A 22,603-nucleotide genomic window follows, 5' to 3' on the forward strand; every position below is an offset into this window, starting at 1 on the left:
TAACATCAGCACATATTTCTATCAAGTCAAGGGCTAGAGAAATGAACATTGGCATAGCTATCCAGCCCTAGATCTGTGATGGCTAACCTTTTCCGGACCGAGTGCCCAAAGCACATGCACCCGAACCCCCCAAATGCAACGTACACATGGTCCTGTGCATTCACCCCTCCCCCCGCATGCGTGCATGGCCCCCACACATGCGCCCCCCCAACCACGGATGACAGAGATCCGAAGACCAGCTGACCGGTGGGAGGCATGTGCGCATGCGGAGCTGAGCTGGGGCAACAGCTCACATGCCCACAGAGGGCGCTGCGTGCCACCTCTGGCAGGCGTGCCATAGGTTCGCCATCATGACCCTAGATCTTGTGAGATTCCACAAGATTTCCAAATGAAATCCTAGAACAATTTCAATGAGATCATACAAAATATTGCAAACTTGTGAGACCAAGGCAATTAGCACTTAAGCCAGTTAACAGAATTGTCTGATGACAACTGAGTTCTGAAAAATTGGCCTGCCTATTTGAAATAAACAAATTCAAACTCCAGGGAGTTCAGGGAGCTATTATCCAAAGATAAGTAATGACAAACCAAACCCTCAGGTGCACAAGAAAGTGAAGAAGTGGTTATTATGACTACGTGTTTCCTTGGGAAAACGTTTATGTGCACCTAAACAGAAATATTCTAGTTTTTACCTGAGGGTTTCCTTGTATCATCACTTATTTGCTGAGCTTATAGACCACTTCAATTGCTGACAGCTCTGTATGGCATTCATCCCTAGCATCCATAAATCAAATTTAAAAATAGCATATCAAAACACAGATCAACATCAACAACCACCAGAAGTATCATTTAATATACCAAAAGAAAACCTAGTATCAGAGAAATAACATTTCAATAAATCAACCCACAAGGCCTACTGATATAATCAATCAATTAACCAATCAACTGATCAATTGGTCGGTCAATCACATTTATAAAGCCATCCATCTCACATTCATCACTTTAGGTGTAGTACAATTTTTAAAAAGCCATTTTTAATGTCTTTCTGAAAACCAAAGGTTGAATTTCTGGAGAAATATGCACCACAGAAGTGGGGCAGCAATGGAGAAGACTTGCTTTTGTAAACCCTTTAGACTACTATCTGCCTTTACCAGATACTATTAAGAATAGGTAATCCTGTAGATTTAAACCTAAAACATGTTTATAGTTGGAAATTATCTAAACAGCTAGTTGTTTAGATTGGATTTAGCATTTTTATCTACCCATCGAGTACAGTCCAAAGCCCTGGATAGGCAGCGCCCTGTTTATTTGCACTTGACAGTAAATAAATGAACAAGTACAGTAAAACCTCCATAGTTGATCAATTCCTTACATTGACCACCTCCCTAAGTTGACCTAATTTTCATAGACCGGACATACACTATATGTACACAATAGAAAGCCAACCTCTATATTGACTAACTCTGAAAGTTGTATTTTGACCAACTGGACCGTGACACATGGTATTAATTTACTGTATAACTTGACCAGTTGAGTCCAGTCTGCACTAAGGGCAAGAAAAGTGAAATGCAGACTTGGTAGCAATGAATTTCTTTCAAGAAGAATATCAAAGAATGCAATATTTTGACTTTGATTCACAGTAAAGATGACATTTTTAACGCTGACGAGTGTGGGATTTTTCAAGGCAATGCCTGACAGGACCCTCGTTAAGAGAGGTGACAGAATGTTTCACAGTTATGCTGTGCGCTAGCTTAACCAGAGTGAAGCTAAAACCTTTGGTGATTAGTAAATGTATTGAATTTGTATTTTACAGTATTGTATGAATGATTTCCCTGTGTTTTCACCATGTGTCTTTCTGTAAGACATTCTCTACTAAAAGCTGTACAATAGAATGAAGCATGTGTACGTATCAGTACAGTTGTTCCGACCACCTGTTGATCACTTTCATTCAGTCCCTTGGGTGGTCAACATATTTTTGACTTGTTTAATTGAGTTCTCTTTATCTGGTTTTAGGACTTCTATGGAGAACAAGTCACATTCTCATATTTATGCAGAAATATTTAAAATTCAAAATGGTTCATGAACTTTAGGACATATCCAGGCAAGAAGTGACTAAAGAATGTGACTGAAGAGAGCCTTTTATTCCAGAAAATGTCATAATTGGTATACGATAGAGCTGTGAAAAGACCCTCCTCACTACAGTTACTATCTGTTCATTAAGACTGGAATAAGGACTCCCAAGTTACTAGCTACTTCTCTACAAGCAAGTACAACTCTTTTCAGAGAAAATCAAGATGGCTTTTGAAACAAAAACTATTCTATCTTGCTGGGATTGAGCTTTAATTTATTAAGCAAAAGTTATTAAACAAAAGCTTCCTTAAAACAGAAGCTACTGAGAAGACATTTCTTGCTGGGATTGAGGTTAAGTTCTAATAGCCATGCCAACATCATCTACTTCATTCAGGTTCAGGATTTAAAGTTGATTTATCATTTGTGTCATTGAATGATCTCGTAGATGTTAGATAGCAGTGAGGAAGTGCACTGGGCCCCGCAGTAGAACACAAATCAAAATTCAGATTCAATCTATCCTACCTACCACCACCAACTGGAACTATCTCTTTGGAAACAGGGTGTGAGAGACTGGACAGGCTGGGAAAGTGTTGGAAGACATAAAGACAGGAAGCAAGTCCAAGCTTATCAAACCATCAAACTAACCCAATCTATGTGACAAGAAATCAAATCAGAGATTGTCTAAATCAACTCAGTATAAATGAGGGGATCAGAAATTCCACTTGGAAGTTTCTAAGATTCAGTATTTACTCAACACTAGCAAGAAAGGTAACTTACTGAAGTGTGTATAGTTCTTGCTTTCTTGATATTGCACACTTATGATGGCCTTTTAACAAAGGAGAATCATTACAAAACTCCCACTCTCCTCTCTCAATCCTGAGACAATTCAAATATCCCCTCATCAATGGTACTGAAAGTTGCTGAGAAATGAAGAAATACCAAGAGAGTCATGCTCCCTTTATTCCATCTCAACAGAAATAATCCACTAATGCAGTTTTGGTGCCAAATGAAATGTGCACAGACAATATGTTCCTTCAGAACCCTTTGCAATTTCAACTCTACCACTTACTTAATAATCTTTCCAAGAAAAGAGAAGGTGGAAACTGGTTGAATGAGTCTCTAAATCATGAATTTCTACCACTCTGACCCAACCGCCAGTTACTTCGCTGAAGGCTTTTACTAACAAGGAAATGTAGCAATTCAGACTACAGGGATAGAGGAATACATAATTCCTACTGATGAAAAAACATTTAGGAGAAAGTAAACAACTCAATTCTAGGAAAAAGAAAAGCATGAAAGAAGATGAAAATAGCTCCACCTTAACTCTGTTTGCCTGACATGGGGTAGATGGATACTCTGACAGCCTTTTAAGATTCTATTATTCCATACAACAATAAAAAAAAAACATTTATGAAAACCTTGTTCTGTTTTCTGACCTGGCCTACCTCAAAGGATTGTTGAAAATACAGAGCCAATGTTGCAGAGGGTTCTGCTACTTCCTTAAGGCTTAGCACTTCAAACTTATCTCTGACAATCTGGCAAGAAATGAACTCAGTCACCTTTTAAATTTACCCAGCTATTGTTCAATGCCAAGTGGATCTCAATGATTTCATTCACAACTTTACAGAATTCCTAACCTCATCCAACAAATTGTTTTCTGGTCCATTTTTCCCTAATAGGTTTGGGTCACTTTAAAAATTACCACTGGTCCCCCATTCTATTCATGTAATAACAGAGGAGAAAGAATGATGTTTGATCTTATTGTCACATGATAAGCCTGATAATGAGCTCTTCCCGCAATCTTCATCTTCAATCATAATGCTTTTATTCCTTTATTTTCCTAGAGCATCTCAGTAAATCATGCAGCACTCCAGGATTGGCAAATTGGGAGACCATTCAAGCATAATCCTGTCAAGGCAACTGTCACCTCCCTATTTCAGCAGGCAACTAAAGCCTCACCCAGAATTGCCCATGTTCCCTCTTAAAGGCAAGTGCTTCCTTTAGATGTCTAGGTAGACTGTGCAACTAAAACACCTGCCATGCAGAAGTTGGGGGAACCAGTCAACTCACTAGTAAGTAGGGATTGATATAACTACAACAGTTATAATATGGTAACATTCCCTCCTCTCAGATAACTCCACCCTGAGACAAACAAACAAACAAACCAAGAACAAGCAGATCTACTGTAGCATGTAGCTTTTCTAGCAGGAGTTAAACTCTGGATTATCTGGGCAGACTCGGTGGTGATGCTGGACAGCCCCAGCAATCAGTGTAGATCAACCTAACACATTCTTTGAGTCCAACTTCATAAATATACACTCACATCTATGTATCTGAGAAATAATGCATCTAAAGGCATCAGTATTCCAAATAACAACTGCCAATCCAACTCCACTGCCACTGAGTAAATGACGATGTCAGACACAAAATTCAGATGGCCTCAACCTTTCTTGGTTTGTAAGCAGTGACCAAGAGGTGAGAATTAGTCTGCAATACCCAATCCTGCTTTCTCTACCTTCCAATACATTTCCCTTTACTATCCTGATCCTTCATCCACTCTGACATGATACTAAGTTCTTAAACCACGACTCTACTCAGACAGCTCCATTCAAATCCTACAGCCTCTTACAACCTCCGTCTACCTCATTCAGGGGTATTTTCACTCTACAGCCATCTTGTTCTTATACTTAAACCATACTTTAGAGTAATTTTTCATGCAGGGAACTTCTTGCCATTGCGTCTCTTTCTAGACATTCATCTGGATCTAGTCAGTCTCCTGAACTTCGAGTGTCACCCTGGGAACATTTCTTGTTCTGCCATCAAGGAAGCAATATTTCCTTTCTTTCCTGCTATCCAAAATACTATTGTCTCGCTCCCTCCCATTTCACTATTTTTCTTCCTCCCCCTCCCTCAACTTCTATCTTCTTTGGTGACTGTTACCCCTTACAAGCTTATTTCCTCTGTTATATAAATTACCTCTGAAAGAACTTTCACCCACATTTTTCTCTCTCTATGGTGACTACTACTACAGACCTGTGTTACTCTTCTGAAAATGACCACTGGCAATGAAATGATTGCTGCTTGGGTAGATGTACCTGGCCATGACATCTGCATGATTTGAAAAACCAAAGCATCTCTAAGAGGCTGATCCTATGCCCCAGACTGTTGGCACTGTTGGCAGTATCTCACCATCTTTCACTGGTGCTGTTTTCCGGAGGAATTTGCAGGATTAGACAGGATTGGGTATTGTGATGTCCAATTGGCCTCGAGACACAGTTAAAACTGAAGCCACACCTCGGTGCTCCTTGCTTCTGGTTCCCAGTTTCAACTCTGTCTGGCCAAAGAAGGACGAGTTGCTTTTGGTTCCTGAAAATCCAAAAAACAATCCAGTGTCATCCTGCATTTTCTTCCTCCCTACCTTCGCCCTTTTGCCTCCATCTGCTTCCTGGAAGCCTCCCCTTGGTGTGGTTCACTCCCGGGCGTCGGTAAGGGTTTTTAACCTCGTTGTTGGGATGCCATTACGGTGGCCATTTTGGGCCTCGTGTTGTGGAGAACCACATGGGCTGGGGCAGAGGCCGTTATGGGGCCTCGATCTCATCTTTGCCATCTGGGGGGTCAATCCCTTCCACAGCGGTAGCTGCGAAGAGGCTCGGCAGGCTCAGAGCGAGGTCAAGAGGCCCGGAGTGGCGCGAGACGATAGGGATCGCATGCTGTGATGCATGGTGCTGCCAGCAGCCGCGCAGCTTGAAAAGGGGCCGGAAAGGTCTACCGGTGGCTGCAATTGTCACATGGAGGCCATGAGTGACTGGGAGAAGTTGGTTTGTGCTGCTGGCTGAGTGTGAGAAAGCCCCCGACCCTGAGTCATGGCAGATGGTGTGGAGAGGCTCAATTTCCCCCCCATTGTCTCCTGGGGAGGGAACTTCCAGTGGGATCTGGGAAAGGCCCACAGCCACTGCAAGGCTATGAAAGACTATGGCTGCTGGGAAGCCTTCCAAGGCTTTACAGAGAGATGAAGAAAGGAGGCACAGGGCCCTGGAAAAACAGGTGTCCAGGGCTGAACAGAGGGGTAGGCCTAGTTCTCCCCTGAGGTCCAGATCCAAGATTATTTGGGGAGAGGGGCTCCTTCCACTTTCCCAAGTTCCTTTAGTTAAGAGGTTCCTGAAGGGTGCGGGGAATCTCCGCCTCTCGGTAGTCCACAAGTTTTCAACATGGAGCCTCACTACGGTTCTCGAATCAATGACAGAAGCACTGTTCGAACCTCTGAGGACAGTTGACCTGAAGTTCGTGACCCTTAAGGTAGTGTTCCTTGTGGCGGTCACCTCAGCCTGTCACATCTCCGAACTGGGGGCATTGTCTTCCAAGTCGGATCTTTGCACTTTCCACAATAATCGGGTAGTCCTGTGACTGGATCCAACTTTTATTCCCAAGGTTAACTCCCTTTTTCACAGATCACAGGAGGTGGTATTGCCAGATTTTTGTCCGGAACCGTATCATGATAGGGAACGCCTTTGGCACAGGCTGGATGTCAGGCGTGCCTTGCGCATTTACCTGAGGCGCATGGAGAGCCTCAGGAAATCTGAGGCGCTCTTCCTTTCCTTTTATCTGTCTTCCTTGGGGAAGACGGTGTCCTCCTCTGCTATAGGGAGGTGGATCAAATTGGCCATTGCATTGAGGTTCAGCACCTTCCGGTGCCCCAGGGCATCACAGCACTCCACCAGGAGTGCGGCTACCTCAGTGGCCTGGGCAACACAGGCACTTATTGCGGAAATTTGCAGGGCTGCTACATGGGCGTGCCCATCTCCCTTTATCAGGCACTAGACGCTTTTGCTCACAGAGAATTTCCCTTACCAAAATCTCTTGTCATTTGACTTACAATGTTCCCTTTATTTATAGATATGGTATTTGCAAAATAACAAAAGTCTGCAAATAAGCATTGCTTTAAACACATACAAGACAGAAGCATCAAAAGCTAAAGATTGAAATAATATTCAAATAAGGCAATGAGCACACCCCCTCTACCGCTTATTATGTAGCTGTATTTTAATTTTAAAGCACTAGCAATTTCATTCTTTGGTCAGACAAGGTAAATATGTACTGCTCCTAAAGATAATTTTTTAAATCAATATGCTAGTATCTATTTATTTGTCAAGAAATCACCTTTCCTTAAAGAGCTTAAGGTTAATAATCTAATAATTATATTAGATCAGAATAAAAGATGTTCTACTACAATTATGTCACCAGTTATTTGCTCCCTATTTTCCTAGAACACAGCTAAGGATGAAACCAGGTGACATTCTGACACAGGTCAGAACCAATAGCAAACTGACATTATTCAGTACTCTATCAACTATGAGCCTTTGCAAACAAATGCAATGTTAAAGGCTAGATGTGCCTCAGATGATATACAGTCAACTTTCCAAATTAAGAGCAATGCAGAGGCCAATTCTACATCAGAAATACCTACTGGTGCACCACTTTTGAATTTAAGAATGTAATGTACTTTATAATCTAGCTTCTCTTGGCAAGATTAGACCAACATGTCCATATTTCTGATTTTTATAGCTTTTGAGTAGCTTTTAACCATGTTCCCCTTTAATTTCCCCATTCTTCTTTTTCCCCTTTTGAATATTTATAATATACTTTTATATTAGATATTTCAGTATTAGGTTGTCATGATTCCTAATTGAAAGCAAATCTGTAAATAAGAGTTCCAATCTGGCACTTAAAGGAGCTAGTTTGAGGAGAATTTCAGTCAGGATGCCTCCTTAAAATTGCTAGAGGAACCAGTAGCTTTTCAAACAAATGCCAACTTTAAAGCATAGGAAGCTGCTTTATTCCAAAGCACAGCATTGCTCTACCTTAATATTGTCTACACTGACAGCAACTTTCTAGGGCTTAAGAAGGGAATAATTTCAGTTTTATCTAGAAATATGGGGATTGAAATGTGTACACTAAATATTCAACACACATAATCAGGGAGCTATGCCATTTTCTCTAACAATACTCAGAATGGAGTGCCTAGTTTACTGTCTCTAATATATTTTAAGAAAGTCAGCTTTTGCAGACATAACCAAGAGTATTTATGATCTAGAGATGGTAGTTAATAGTTTCTTCCAAGTTAATAGCAAATAAATATGCACAACATAAACTGTAAGTAGGGATTTGCTGAAGCTTTACACCTGACCCTGCAGCATATAAGCAAGCAGGACACACTTGAACATTATATAGTATATAGTGTAGGTGTACCAAAACGCAGTCTAACCAGGCATTTTACACTAATTTCAAATTTCTGGGCCATTCATAAAGACAGTCCCATAAACAGCAATTAGGACTTGATGCTGTCAACGCATGAAGCTATACAGGTAGACATCACTTACCCGGTGATTTGTGCAGTGTCTGTTCAAAGTTACAATGAAGCTAAAAAACTAACTGTGACAAATCCTTGTATTTATGATTATAGCAGTGCTTCTTGGTCATATGATTGCCACTTGCATCTTTTGCAACTTGCTTGCATTAAGTAGAGTTCATAGAAAAATGGAAATAAAATCCAGAGTCGTGGTTGTGTGATTTTTTACTTGGTGGTAGTAGAGCTTCACTTAATGACCAAAGGGAAAGTAAGGTTGTACACCCATCAGTCATGTGATTTTCCACTTAATGACTACAGTGTTGGTAATCAAGTAGCCAGTCCCAATTGTAGTTGCTAAGTGAGGACTGTGTGGTTGCTAAGTGAGGACAACCTGTACTAGGAACATTTCTGCAGATTAGTGTTTAAGCCTTGATTCTAAATCCTTCAAATACAAATAAAAATGCCAAATCTGTTTTCAAGATGCCTTTCACCAGGGGTGTCAAACTCAAGGCCCACGGGCCGGATCTGGCTTAAATCCGGCCTGTGGGGCTAGCCTGGAAATATCAAAGGACCGGCCCATGGGGCCTCTGGCAGCTAAAACAGGCTGTGTGCACCCCCCTGCTCCTCGTTTTTATCCTCCATGGCCTCCTGCAGCATTCTGCCGGCAAAAAATGACCCCCCCCAAAACTGCCCTGAAAACGGATTACAGAGGGCTGCAGGAGGTCATGGAGGGTGAAAATGAAGCACAGGGGGGGGGCACATGAGCCCCCCATGCCCTGTTTTGGTCGGCAGGGTGCTGCAGGAGGCATATGTTCCCCAGCTGCTGCCGAACTACAATGCTGATCAGTCCCTCAAAGAAATCCAGTTTGACACCCCTGACTTATACAATTCTCAATTTTGTGCTTTTCTTCACTTGTTACTCTTTCTGGGAAAAATATTTCTCTCTACTTTTAAAGCCCCACCTTTTTTCTAGACATTTCTGTGATCCACAAACATTTCTGTGGTCCTGTTTCTTCATTTACACTTTTAACCTTTCTTTTCATGTGACATATTTACTCTTTTTCCTCCTGGTTTCATTTCATTCCTTCAAAAGAGTAAAGAAGGCTACTGCTGTATTCCATTGAGGTAAAGATGCTTGAGAAGAGCTGCTATGGAGATGTGCAAAGAGTTATCTTCTTTAGTTTCTAGACAAGTATATTCTAGAATGTATTAACAGCAAGGAAGTGTTTGCAACAGTACTGAAAAGGACTACACAACTCATAATCCGAAGTCAGTCTGCTAATATCTGGAATATTATTCTGTAATCCAACATATCAGAAAGGTCTCAGATTGGGAAAAAATGTTCTGTGCCAATGCATATTCACCAGCATGGAAATATATAAAATGCATGGCAATATTTCAAGTATTTGTAGAATTCATGTCTTGCTCTTGGAAGAAATGTGAATTCTTTGTCCACATACAATATTACACCAAAGAGAAAAGCACTCTCACCCAAAGAAAGGATATTAGCATTTTACAGAATTTAAGCATGACAAAGTACTTCACACTGATTCATGTCAATATTCTTTTGAGATAGGTTTGTTTTGCTTCCAATGCTACAGATGTGCTGAGGCTAACACATTGGTACCCTATGCTTTGACTGCAAAGAAAAGCAAAAAAATCAGCCTCCTCACTCAGATCAACTTCCTTCATGGTATTGACTTACACATAAAGATTATAGAGTAACAGTCCATTAATCATTTTGATTTTATAATCGTCATTTAAGGAAATATGACTGATAAACTTCTCAATTTAGATAATGCAGAAACAGTACACAATTTTATTTCCATTTTCCATGAGTGAGATATAAGATGCAGTTTATATGAAAACAATTCTCAATTGCATCAATATATAATTCACTACTACAGTACATGTCTATGGAGATTCTCAATCATCCAGATCATGGTTGTCCCAAAGGTGCGTTTTCAAGAGGCATAAAAACATGGCACCACATAGGAAAACAAACCCATCAGGGCAGGTTTCAGCAGTCCCTCTGCATTTAAAAGGCCACTCTTCTGAAACAGAAAAGTCCACATTTTGGACAGAGAGGACTGCTGGTTTGAAAGAAAGGTCAAAGAAGCCATCTATGTCAAAATTAAACAGTCCTCTCTCAACAGAGGGAGAGGGATACAACATTATCTATCTCCAGTCTACAACACAGTCCTTTCAACTGTTCCAAGAAAACTGCACACCCATTTGCACCACTCAGGTGACCCTGAGAACATGGATAAACCTTCAGATGGCCTCAATGACTTGCTAAAAGAATGCAAATGATCAGCTGTCTGCAAGGAGTATAAATCCTTCCACTCCCCACCATCCAGTCAGAGTTGAAGAGGTTTCTTGGATGAGAAGTGAAATGTCTTTCAGAGAAAAACCAGAAAATCCAGCTGCCTCATGATAAAGCACCTTTGGGACAATTCACTACTGCATTAGCCCAAATTATGGATACAACTTCCATCCAATTAAGACTCAACTTGTAAAACTTCCTAGGCATTTCTGTGTACAAAATTCATTGAAAACAAGAATAAAAGCCCTCTAGATATTTGAATTTTTTTTTTACAAATGCTGCTAAAAGCATGTCAATCTAACACTCTCACTTTGGTAACATATATCCAGATATCTTTTATATTTCCATGACACGATAAGACTTTCATGGTAACACTTTCAAAGATATTGTCATGGAATTGTCATATAAATGTTAGGAAAAGTACAATTTTCACATAACTATTTATACCTAAGTTACAGGCTTTCAACTCTCATTTATGCAATAGGCTTAAATACCTGACAATATCAAAAGTTATCCATCTATCCAGTCCGGGATAGAGTACTGGAAGAAATATGAAACCTCAGGAACAAAAAATAACTGATCTACAGTTTTTTTTTATTTAATCTCTGGACCCAGCAGAAGGCAATAAGAAGTTGAAGAACATGGAGGGAAAAACATAAAACATACTTGATAGGAATATCTGTGTAAGATTACAATAGCAGACAGTAATCAAGTAATTGGGGGGGGGGAGCCAAGACCTGTAGAGTCTATCACAACTTCAATCCACACATCATAAGTAATAATAAAAAAAAATAGTTCATAGCTTTAAAGGGAAGTTACTCCTGAACTCTGCCATGTGGAAGTCTGTTTTGAAATCTAAAACAAATTTCACTCACAGTATTCTGTTTGATTTGTGTTTCACTTAATCCCTCTTTCGCTTTCAGCAGCAACCTTAGTTGAAAAGAAAAAAACCTGCAAGTGTAATATTTAACAGTAGGTTTCATATACAGGTTTGCATTTTATTCCATAAAAATGCTATACAGAAGAATAACAAAAATTATTATACACGAGGAGATGGGATATGTAGACTAGAATACAATAGAGCATCAGTTCTCAACCTGAGAGTCGCAACCCCTTTGGGGGTCGAACGACCCTTTCACAGGGGACACCTAAGACCATCAGAAAATGACCATTGGCTTACCTGAAGGAAAGTCCAAGCAATGGGTTAATTCAGTCTGCTTGCCCTTAGGACTGAGGAACTATTTTTCCTTTAGCCACACCTCCTCCTGGTGTGCTCAATCCCCCAGAATTCTTAGAAAGAGTCAGTTCGTGCGGACGGAGCGAAGCGTCCAAGATGATGTACTGTTGACACGAAGAACCCGAATCCCGGCCTTGAGAGCCAGGGTGGGTTGGACTCTCCCGCGGTGTACAGAAAAGGACCCTTCAGGTAAGCCAATGGTCATTTTCCTGTACACCGCTTGGAGAGTCCAAGCAATGGGACATACCCAAGTTATTGTCCATCTGGGCGGGCAGAAGAAGGCTCCCGGGATTCGGTCTCTGACACAACCGCCTGGAGCACACGCCTGCCGAAGGACGCCTCAGCTGAGGCGAAAATGTCCAATTTATAGTGTCGCACAAATGGAGAAGGCGAGGACCACGTAGCGGCCCTGCAGATGTCCAGGATCGAGGCCTGGGTGGCCCAGGCCGCGGAGGTAGCAGCACTTCGTGTGGAGTGTGCAGTGATGCCGCGTGGAACGGCCTTGGATTGACTTTCATAGGCAGTCGCAATGCAGGCACGAAGCCACCTGCCAATCGTGGAGGAAGAGACCTTCTTCCCTAGGGAACCAGGCTGGAAGGAGAGGAAAAGAGCCTCTGACTTCCTGAATTCCGCAGTACGAGTGATGTAGACCTTCAGGGCCCTCCTGACATCAAGATTGTGCCAGGATCGCTCTCTGGGATGCGACGGATGAGGACAAAAATTTGGCAACACAATGTCTTGCGCTCTATGGAACCATGAGTTTACTTTGGGGGTAAAGGTCGGGTCCAGCCTCAAAATGACCCTGTCAGGGTGGATGACGCACAGATCCTGGCGAACAGAAAGAGCCGCCAGCTCCGAAATCCGGCGAGCTGACGTGATGGCAATCAAGAAGGCCGTCTTCAGCGTCAGGAATCGAAGAGAAGTAGTGCGTAGAGGCTCGAATGGAGGGCCAGAGAGGGCCCGCAGGACCACGGACAGCTGCCAAGTGGGGTAGCGATGAACGGTGGGAGGGCGAAGGTTAGAGGCGCCCTTGAGGAAAAGGCGCACCTTCGGGATTTTGCTGAGAGGCAAAGGGTGGTCGCCCGACCAGACGGTGGACAAGGCCGCCACTTGGCGTCGAAGGGTGTTCGGGGCCAGGCCTTTGTTGAGCCCCGCTTGAAGGAAGTCAAGTACTCTGGAAACAGGCGCGGTCGTCGGCTCGATGAGCAGCTCCTCACACCACTTGGCGAAGGCGGCCCAGGACGCATCATAAATCCTGGGGTTGAAGGGCGTCTCGCCGCCTGAATGGTGTTCACTACCTCCTCCGACAGGCCTTGGCCTTTTAGTTGGTCCCCCTCAAGTGCCAGACGGCCAACTGGAGCCACTGGGGCTCTGGATGAATCACGGCCCCCTGGCTGAGGGAGATCTGGTCCGGAGGAATGTGCCACGGAGGAGACACCGACAGGTGGACAAGGTCGGCGAACCACGACCTGCGGGGCCAATGCGGGGCCACGAGGAGGACCTCCGCTCCCTCTGCGATGACTTTGGAGATGAATTGAGGAAGGAGAGGCAGGGGAGGGAAGGCATACAGTAGCTCGCGGGGCCACTTGCAACGCAGTGCATCTGTCCCCTCCGCCCCCGGGGTGAAGAACCGGGAGTAGAAGCGGTCGAGCTGCTTGTTGTCCCTGGACGCAAACAGGTCTACGGCCAGAGTCCCGAATCTGTCGGACATCTGGTGGAACAGGCGAGGGTCCAGTTTCCACTCCGCAGGATCTATGGTTGTCCTGCTCAACCAGTCTGCCTGTGTGTTGTCCACTCCGGAGATATGGTCGGAGCGGAGGGATTCCAGATGGCGCTCCGCCCAGCGGCCCAGGGACTCCGCCTCTCTCATTAGTGCTCTGGATCTGGTGCCGCCCTGGCGGTTGATGTGGGCCTTGGTGGCCACATTGTCCGTCATCAGAAGCACATGTTGACGATGGATGGACCGGCTGAAATGGCGCAGGGCCAGGCGAGCAGCTCTCAGTTCCAGCAGGTTGATGCTGTAGCTGGTTTCCACTTGGGACCACTTGCCCTGGACAACCAGGGACTCCATGTGGGCTCCCCAGCCGGAGAGGCTGGCGTCTGTGGTGATGATCAACCTCACGGGCTCCTTGAATAGGTGGCCCTTGAGGATGGCCGGAGACACCCACCAGCGTAGAGACCTCTTCACGTCCGGCGTAACTCGAATCGGCCTGGTAGAGTTGCTCCTGGATGCCCTCTGGTGCAGCAGCAGCAGCCACTGAAGAGCCCTGGAATGCAGGCGGGCCCACGGCACGATGGAAATGCAGGAGATCATTTTTCCCAGCAGCTGCGACAGAAGGACCACTGGAGCCTGCCTCAAGCTCATCACCTTGTGGGTCATGGACCTTAGACCGGCCAACCTGTCTCGGGAGAGGAAAACCCTGCACAAGTTGGTATCTATCACCGCCCCCAGGTGTACAAGTCTGTTTGTTGGAGTGAGATGGCTCTTCTCTATGTTTAGAGTGAAGCCGTGATTTCTGAGGGATCTCATAGTGGTTTGGAGATCCCGCAGGGCCTGCTGCCTGGACGACGACTGGATAAGGATGTCGTCCAGGTAGCACTGGAGCCTTATGGGCCTGCGTCTTAGCTGGGCCGCCACTACCGCCAGCACTTTGGTAAACGTCCGAGGAGCGGACGAGAGGCCGAATGGGAGAGCTTTGTACTGGAAGTGGCGACCTGCATAATAGAAGCGCAGGAACTTTCTGTGCTGAGGACGGATGGGGATGTGGAGGTATGCCTCTTTGAGATCTATAGATGTGAGTAGATCTCCCTGTCGAATCCCCGCCAGAATGGTCTGCAGTGACTGCATCTTGAACCTCCGGTAGGCGATATGCCTGTTGAGGTTTTTGAGGTCCAAGATGGCTCTCCACCCCCCCGAGTTCTTTGGCACCAGGAAGAGGATGGAGTAAAACCCCCTCCCCTCTTCGCCCTGGGGAACTGGTTCCACGGCCCTGATGTCTAGGAGATGACTGACTTCCTGGTCCATACGCTCCCTCTTTTGGGGGCAGGATGGGACAGGGCACCGGATGAAGGTCCGGGGGGGGAGGGACAGGAACTCCAGAGAGAGGCCTTCCCTGACTATCTGCAGAACCCAAGCGTCCTCGGTGTTCTGGGCCCAATGGGAGGCAAACAGCTGGAGGCGACCCCCGATGGGCGCCGAGCCCGGGCAGTCACTTTGACTTACGGAACGGCCTGTTGGAGGCCCCACCGCGGTTATACTTGCGGAAGCCGAACTGTAAGTATAAAAAGTGGAAGGAGGGGGACATAACTAAGGCAGAATATCAGCAAATAGCCCGAGCCTGTAAAGATGAAGTGAGGAAAGCTAAGGCTCACAATGAAGAAAGGCTTGCCACAAAAGTAAAAATTAACAAAAAAAGCTTCTTCCAACATGTTAAAAACAAGAAAAAAGTTAAGGAAACAATTGGTCCATTGCTAGGAGAAAGTGGCAAGAAGGTGACAAGCAACAGGGAGAAAGCAGAACTATTTAACTCATGTTTTGCATCTGTCTTTACACAAAGGGATAAAACAGTCCAACCTATCAAAAGCAGCACCACAAAATTAGGAACACAAATTGAAATAGGGAAGAAAATGGTAAGTGAGCACCTGTCTACCCTAGATGAGTTCAAATCACCAGGACCGGATGGATTACACCCCAGAGTTCTGAAGGAACTAGCAGACGAGATCTCAGAACCACTGAATTATATCTTTCAGAGATCCTGGAACACCGGGGAACTACCAGAGGACTGGAAAAGAGCTGATGTGGTTCCCATCTTCAAAAAAGGGAAAAAATTAGATCCAGGAAACTACAGACCTATCAGCCTAACCTCAATACCAGGAAAGATTCTGGAAAAAATAATCAAGCAACGAATTTGCGAACACCTAGAAGCAAACAAAGTAATAGCCAAAAGCCAACATGGATTTGTCAAAAACAGATCATGCCAGACTAATCTTATTGCATTCTTTGATAATGTGACAAAATTAGTGGACCAGAGGAATGCCGTTGATATAGTTTACTTGGACTTCAGTAAGGCTTTTGATAAGGTAGACCATAACCTACTACTAGATAAAGTAGAAGAATGTGGGTTAGACAGCATCACCACCAGATGGATTGGTAACTGGCTGACCAACCGCACTCAACGTGTAGTTCTCAATGGAACTGCATCTACATGGAGGGAAGTATGCAGTGGAGTACCCCAAGGCTCTGTTTTAGGCCCAGTACTCTTCAACATCTTCATCAATGATTTGGATGAGGGAATAAATGGGGAACTCATCAAATTTGCAGATGATACCAAGCTGGCAGGAATAGCCAACACTCCAGAAGATAGGCTTAAGATACAGAAGGATCTTGACAAACTTGAACATTGGGCACTATCTAATAAAATGAAATTCAATGGTGAAAAGAGTAAGGTTCTACATTTAGGCAACAAAAACGGAATGCACAGGTACAGTATAGGTGATACCTTACTCAGTAGTAGTAACTGTGAAAGGGATCTTGGAGTCCTAGTGGACAACCATTTAAATATGAGCCAGCAGTGTGCAGCAGCTGCCAAAAAAGCCAACACAGTTCTAGGCTGCATCAACAGAGGGATAGAATCAAGATCACGTGAAGTGTTAATACCACTTTATAATGCCTTGGTAAGGCCACACTTGGAATACTGCATTCAGTTCTGGTCGCCACGATGTAAAAAAGATGTGGAGACTCTAGAAAGAGTGCAGAGAAGAGCAACAAAGATGATTAGGGGACTGGAGACTAAAACATATGAAGAACGGTTGCAGGAACTGGGTATATCTAGTTTAATGAAAAGAAGGACTAGGGGAGACATGATAGCATTATTCCAATATCTCAGAGGTTGCCACAAAGAAGAGGGAGTCAAACTATTCTCCAAAGCACCTGAGGGTAGAACAAGAAGCAATGGGTGGAAACTAATCAAGGAGAGAAGCAACTTAGAACTGAGGAGAAATTTCCTGACAGTGAGAACAATTAATCAGTGGAACAGCTTGCCTCCAGAAGTTGTGAATGCCCCAACACTGGAAGTCTTTAAGAAGATGTTGGATAGCTATTTGTCTGAAACAGTATAGGGTTTCCTGCCTAGGCAGGGGGTTGGACTAGAAGACCTCCAAGGTCCCTTCCAACTCTACTATTGTATTGTATTGTATTGCTGCCTGCCTCTGTCCCGAAAGGGCGCCCTGTCCTGGGATCTGTCGCCCTGCTGACCGAAGGACCTATTGGAGGGAGAGAAGGAAGAGGCAGAGGTGGAAGGCTCGGAGGCACGAAAGGACTGCCTCCTAGTATAGGGAGCGGTCTTACGTTCCTGCTTTTTGTTTAGAGAAGGGAGGATCTTCCTCTTGTCCTTGGACTCGATGAGGAGAGGATCCAGGGACTCGCCAAATAATTTGGACCCCTTAAAGGGGGCGGAAGCCAGTTTCCACTTGTTTTTCTGGTCCGCTTGCCAATGTCGGAGCCAGATCAGCCGGCGAGAAGTTATATTAGAGCCGAGTGCCCTGGAGGCAAATTTAGTGGCATTAAGGGATGCATCAGCGGCATACTGGGAGGCCGCGATTATTTTAGACACGTCCTGGTGGAGGCGGACGTCTCCCGCCGGGAGCTTGGTTAGGAGCTCGCGCAGCCAGATCACAGAGGCCCTATTGAAAAAGGAGGCGGATGAAGCGGCCCTGATGGCCCAGGCAGCCGCCAGGTGGGTTTTGTGGCACGCCCTTTCCGCCTTCTTGTCCTCTGCCTTAAGGCCTTCCAGGAGGTCGGCCGGTAGGGAGGAGTTGGAGGTGAGCGCAGCGATGGGCGGGTCGACAGTGGGAAGGGCCAGAAGGTCCTCCAGCACTGGCTCCATAGTATAAAGCTTCCTATCTACCCCACTGGGAGAGGACTGCGTGGCTGGCTGAGCCCACTGGCGCTGGATTAGGTCGAGAAACAGCCCCGGAACTGGAACCAGCTCTTGTTGGGGTGCTGGGACATCAAACATGACCGCATTGGGATTAGCCGGAGTGGCATCTGCCGCCGGCGCGGTCGGTTTGGGCTTGATCCCCACCCTGGTGGCAGCCTTGACCTTGTGAAGGACAGATTTGAAAAGGCTGGGCTTGAACAGACCCGCAAAGGCGGGCGCTTCAGGGGGAAGGTCCTCGTCGTCCGAGAGACCTAGCACCTCCGGGTCAGGGTCCTCAATGGCAGAGGCCTCGCTGACCACCGAGGATTCCAAGGAAGGATGGTGAGCACGCTTGCTTGGAGGGGGAACTACCTGATCGGGTTTGGGACCCCTAGGGGCCACTGCAGTGGGACTCTTAAATTTCATGGCCTCCGTGATGCCCTTGGCAATGGCACGGGCCATTAATTCCTGCATGCGGGGAGATAACTCCTCAGAGTCAGAATCAGGATCCAAGCCCTCCTCTAGGGGGGGGTGAAGCCCCCTGCATATCATCTATGCTAGCATCCCCAGGGAGAGGGGCCTGCTCACAGGCCCAAGAGGGTGCCGGGGAAGCCGGCTCTACAAATGACCTATTTGGGGATAGGTCCTGGGACTCCACCTCCTCGGCGAGGACCATCTGGAGATCCTCCCGGGAAGGAGGGATTCCTGAGAGGGACTGCTCCCTGTCTGCCTGGCGTCTGGCCTTCTCAAACTGCTTGTCAAGGGCCCGCTGGCGCCTTTCAGCATCCTTGGCCTCAGCCACAGAAGGGGTTCTGGAACGCTGTTTCCCAGAGCTACCCCCACCACTCTTGCCCGCACCCCCACTCCCCGATGAGGAGGAACCCTTGCTAGGGGCCTGCGAGAGGCTCGGCCTAGTATCTTGGGAATCGGGGGGACTGGGCAGGTCCATAGTCAATGACCACACAAGATGGAGCAAGGCTATGATAAGGCAGAAGGAGAGAGAGAGACTGGTTGCTGCAAGGGGAAATAAAACGAAAGGATTCGTTAAAATTGCCATATGCACAGTAATTGAATCAATACGTATGAAATTATCCCATGCTTAATACCAGTCGGAGGACCAGGGGTAGGATTGGGGCCTGCACCGAGGTGCAAGGCTCTGCAGGAGAAGCAGGGAGGAGAATGACTATAAAAAGCTTTGGCCTGCGCTTACTTAGGCCTCCTCCCTGAGCCGGTATGATGACCGTTGGAATGGCACAGGAACCAGCGCCGCTCGCAAAAATAGACAAAAGGCGAAGGTGGCGATCCTAGCCCGAGAAACCCTTGCTAGGCCCTGCCACCTCCAGCGGTCTCCTGATAACGAGGCTGATGCAAAATGGCGGCCATGGCTGGGCGCGCTTATTTTCGCGCCTAAAATGGCCGCCGCAACAGCGTGGGGCTAAGGGAGAGCGAGGAGCGAACGCGCCTTGAATGGCGACGATCGCCCACTCCTCCCTGCGGCAGAGGTCCTCTAGCAGGCCGGGGACGAAAAATACTTCGTTTAAAACAACAAACGGGGGGCCTGGGGACGTAGGAGCCTCGCCGCTGCAGCCGCGCCGTTTTAAACGACAAGCGGCAGGCCTCCGAAGCCGTCCCATGAGGATCAGCTGAGGGGCACCCCCCACCACCTTCCAGCTTACCTCCTGGCCTTCAAATGCAATTTCTGCTGGAGAGAAGCGCAGCAATGAAGAGAGAAACGTCTCACAAGGTTGGGGAATGTTAGGAATTAGAAATAAAACGCAAATAGAGAGTCCAAGCCAAAAAAAGGATTAATTTAGCTCAGAGCTCTAACTAATTACGTCCAAACGGGCTGACTGAGGAAGAATTCTGGGGGATTGAGCACACCAGGAGGAGGTGTGGCTAAAGGAAAAATAGTTCCTCAGTCCTAAGGGCAAGCAGACTGAATTAACCCATTGCTTGGACTCTCCAAGCGGTGTACAGGAAAACACATATTTTCGATGGTCTTAGGAACCGAGACACCTGCGTGCCAGTGTTTGGAGCCAGGGGAGCAGTGGCGGCTGGCGGCAGCAGGCTCTGCCTTGCGAATGGGAGGGGCTACCTGATAGGAGCGGCAGCACGAGGACAACCGGCGCCCAGCCAATTGCGACACGAGGCACTGGTGGGCGGATCGGACAGCTGCGCTTGACGAGGGGAGCGGAGAGGGGAGAATGGAGCCCCTGAGCGCCGCCGAGGCAGTGCCCTGAGAGGTGGCCGGGCTGAGCTCGGTCTCCCAGCAGCGAGGGGACACCGGGAAGAAGGAGCTGAGAACCGAGGCGGGAAGGATGGCGACGATGTCCCTTCAGTCCACAGCCGCCACCTCCTCAGAGACTCGGAAGTTCACGCGGCGCTCTGCAGCAGCTGACTCCAGATGTTTGGGTTTTCCCTTTTCTGTAAAAACTTCCATCCATTCACAAGGAGACCCGTCTTCATTTCCTTCCCGTGATATTTATGAATGAATGAGTGGTTGGAAAACTTGGGAGCGAGAGGATTCCAGGAGTTTAGGGGCGGAGGAGGAAAAAAGGTAGCCATCACAAAACATCTTCAGCAGCCGCTTTGAAAAAAAATAAAGTACTACATCTTTTTAGTTTTTAGTTTTAAGCTTCCATGCTTGGAATGGAATGGAATAGAAAAATGGAATGGAATGGGAATGGGAATAGGAATGAAATAGGAATAGGATGGAATAGAATAGAATGAAATAGGAATAGAAATGTTTATTGGTGAAGTGTGATAACACACAAGGAATTTGTCTCCAGTGCACCAACTCACAGTGTACATATAAACAGCAAGTAAAAGGTCATAGGTCATAATAATAGTTACAATCATTGTTACATACAACAATTGATAAATCATAAAGAACCAGTAAGACAAGATGAAAAATAGGAGGGGATATCCAACCTAGTACTATATTTCTCTTTGACTCATTTTTTTTTACTGTCTTTCTTCTCTGTTTTATTTTTATTTTGTTACCAACTGAAATGTTTCATGAACTTTTTGTAACAAGGTTAGAGGTTATATTATATTATATATATTATTTTCATTAGCAAACCATTTCACAATATATAATTACATATTGTTTTTGTGATTAATCACTGTGCTTTAATTTTGTTCAATTTGTAATAATGAAAATACATCTTGATATACATTACAATTCACAACAGTAGCAAAATTACAGTTATGAAGTAGCAGCGAAAATAATTTTATGGTTGGGGGTCACCACAACATGAGGAACTGTATTAAAGTGTCGCGGCATTGGGAAGGTTGAGAACCACTACAATAGAGGATAGAAATTGTAAGAGGTAAAACTAGTCTCTTTTTCTAAGTTCTTGTCTTACAACTTGTAGGACTACCTATTTAAACCTGATAGAGTTAAGTACCTACTCAGGTTCTTTTGATTAAACAATTTTACTTATGTAATTATTCAATCTATATAGCTACCCATTTCGTATTTGTGACTCTAGGTATCTCACATACTTTAAAACAACAAAATAACAAAACGTAATATAGGAAAACAATAAAAACACAATAAACCTCCTTTCTGAGGGAGATGGGCAGTTGAAAAATGTGAAAAATAAATAAATCCTTTAAAAACCAAATAAACACCAAAATTAAAAACCAAAAAACCCATAAAAATGCCACCTGTTGGAAGCATACCTTCAATCATAACATGTGGCCTCTGGAATAGGGTCCCCCCAGGGGCATCTGTGGGGCTGCCAAACTACTAGAGGGTAATGGACAGAACAAATAACTTGGAGAAACAGAAAAAAGAAGGGTAATCAAGTCAACAGTCAGATAAAAGAAGTCTGAGTCTGGCCCAGATCTGTAACCTGAGTGTCTTTCACAAGACCCTCCCTATTCTCATGAAGATGAAGGATTTCTACCTCTCCTCAAGGGACAGAGGAAGTGCAATCACACTTACAAGATTCTGTTACTTTAATCTTAAAATAAAAGTATTATTAGATTTTGGTTTCCCAATCTGCTCTACCTTTGAGGTCTGACATAAGTGTTTTCAGGGGACCTTGAAGACCTCGTTCTTTATCTAAGCTTTTGGCTAGGGCGTGGGTCGGCAACCCGCGGCTCTGGAGCTGCATATGGCTCTTTCATCCCTCTGCTGCAGCTCCCTGTCGCCGGTTGGCACCACAATTTTGCGTGGAGCTTCCAGTTTGGGGGGGGGGGCACAGCACACCAGAAGAAGACTCTATGGCATTGGACGGGTTTTCCAGTTGGCTCCACAATTGATAGGGCTTTTGGTTAGGACAGGTAGAAGAAAAAGGATGCTGTGCTAGAAAGAGACTCTATGGTGGGGGAACTGGACCCAAACCACCCCGAAGGAATGAGAGTCTACGACAAACACCTTCCTAATTCACATGAATATAAGAGGGGGAGCATGTAAAGTTAGAAAAAAAATCAGGTAGAATTGAATTTTTGATTTAGGCTTTCTTTTTTAAAAAAGTTTTTTTTATTTTAAAACAAACAAAAATATACATAAAATAATATCAGTTACATATCTATTTAACATGTCATTTGGTCACAAACATTTGTGCAACACCGCTTTCAATTACATATAGAATCAGTAGTTATCAGCCCAATATACATTAATACATTATCATTATAAATCATATATTCAATTTACTCTTATAATTTCTTCCTTTTGAACATGTATTCTAAGGATT

The 22,603-nt window shown here is 45.1% G+C and overlaps 1 protein-coding gene across 4 annotated transcripts in view; it reads right to left on the minus strand.

Moving 5' to 3' along the window:
• The window catches only part of SFMBT1 (Scm like with four mbt domains 1), a 136,476-nt gene that overhangs the window by 70,481 nt on the left and 43,392 nt on the right, over positions 1 to 22,603 (minus strand). Inside the window, exon 1 of one of the 4 annotated variants that reach the window (XM_081967969.1) lies at positions 5,260 to 5,380. The exons of the other annotated variants lie outside the window; for them this stretch is intronic. The gene's annotated coding sequence lies outside the window, so the exon portion shown is untranslated. Of the gene's footprint in view, positions 1 to 5,259; positions 5,381 to 22,603 lie in introns of those variants that run through there. 4 annotated transcript variants of the gene reach the window in all.

This window comes from Natrix helvetica (genome assembly GCF_964273705.1).
Source record: "Natrix helvetica genome assembly, chromosome: 1".
Lineage (NCBI taxonomy): Eukaryota > Metazoa > Chordata > Lepidosauria > Squamata > Natricidae > Natrix > Natrix helvetica.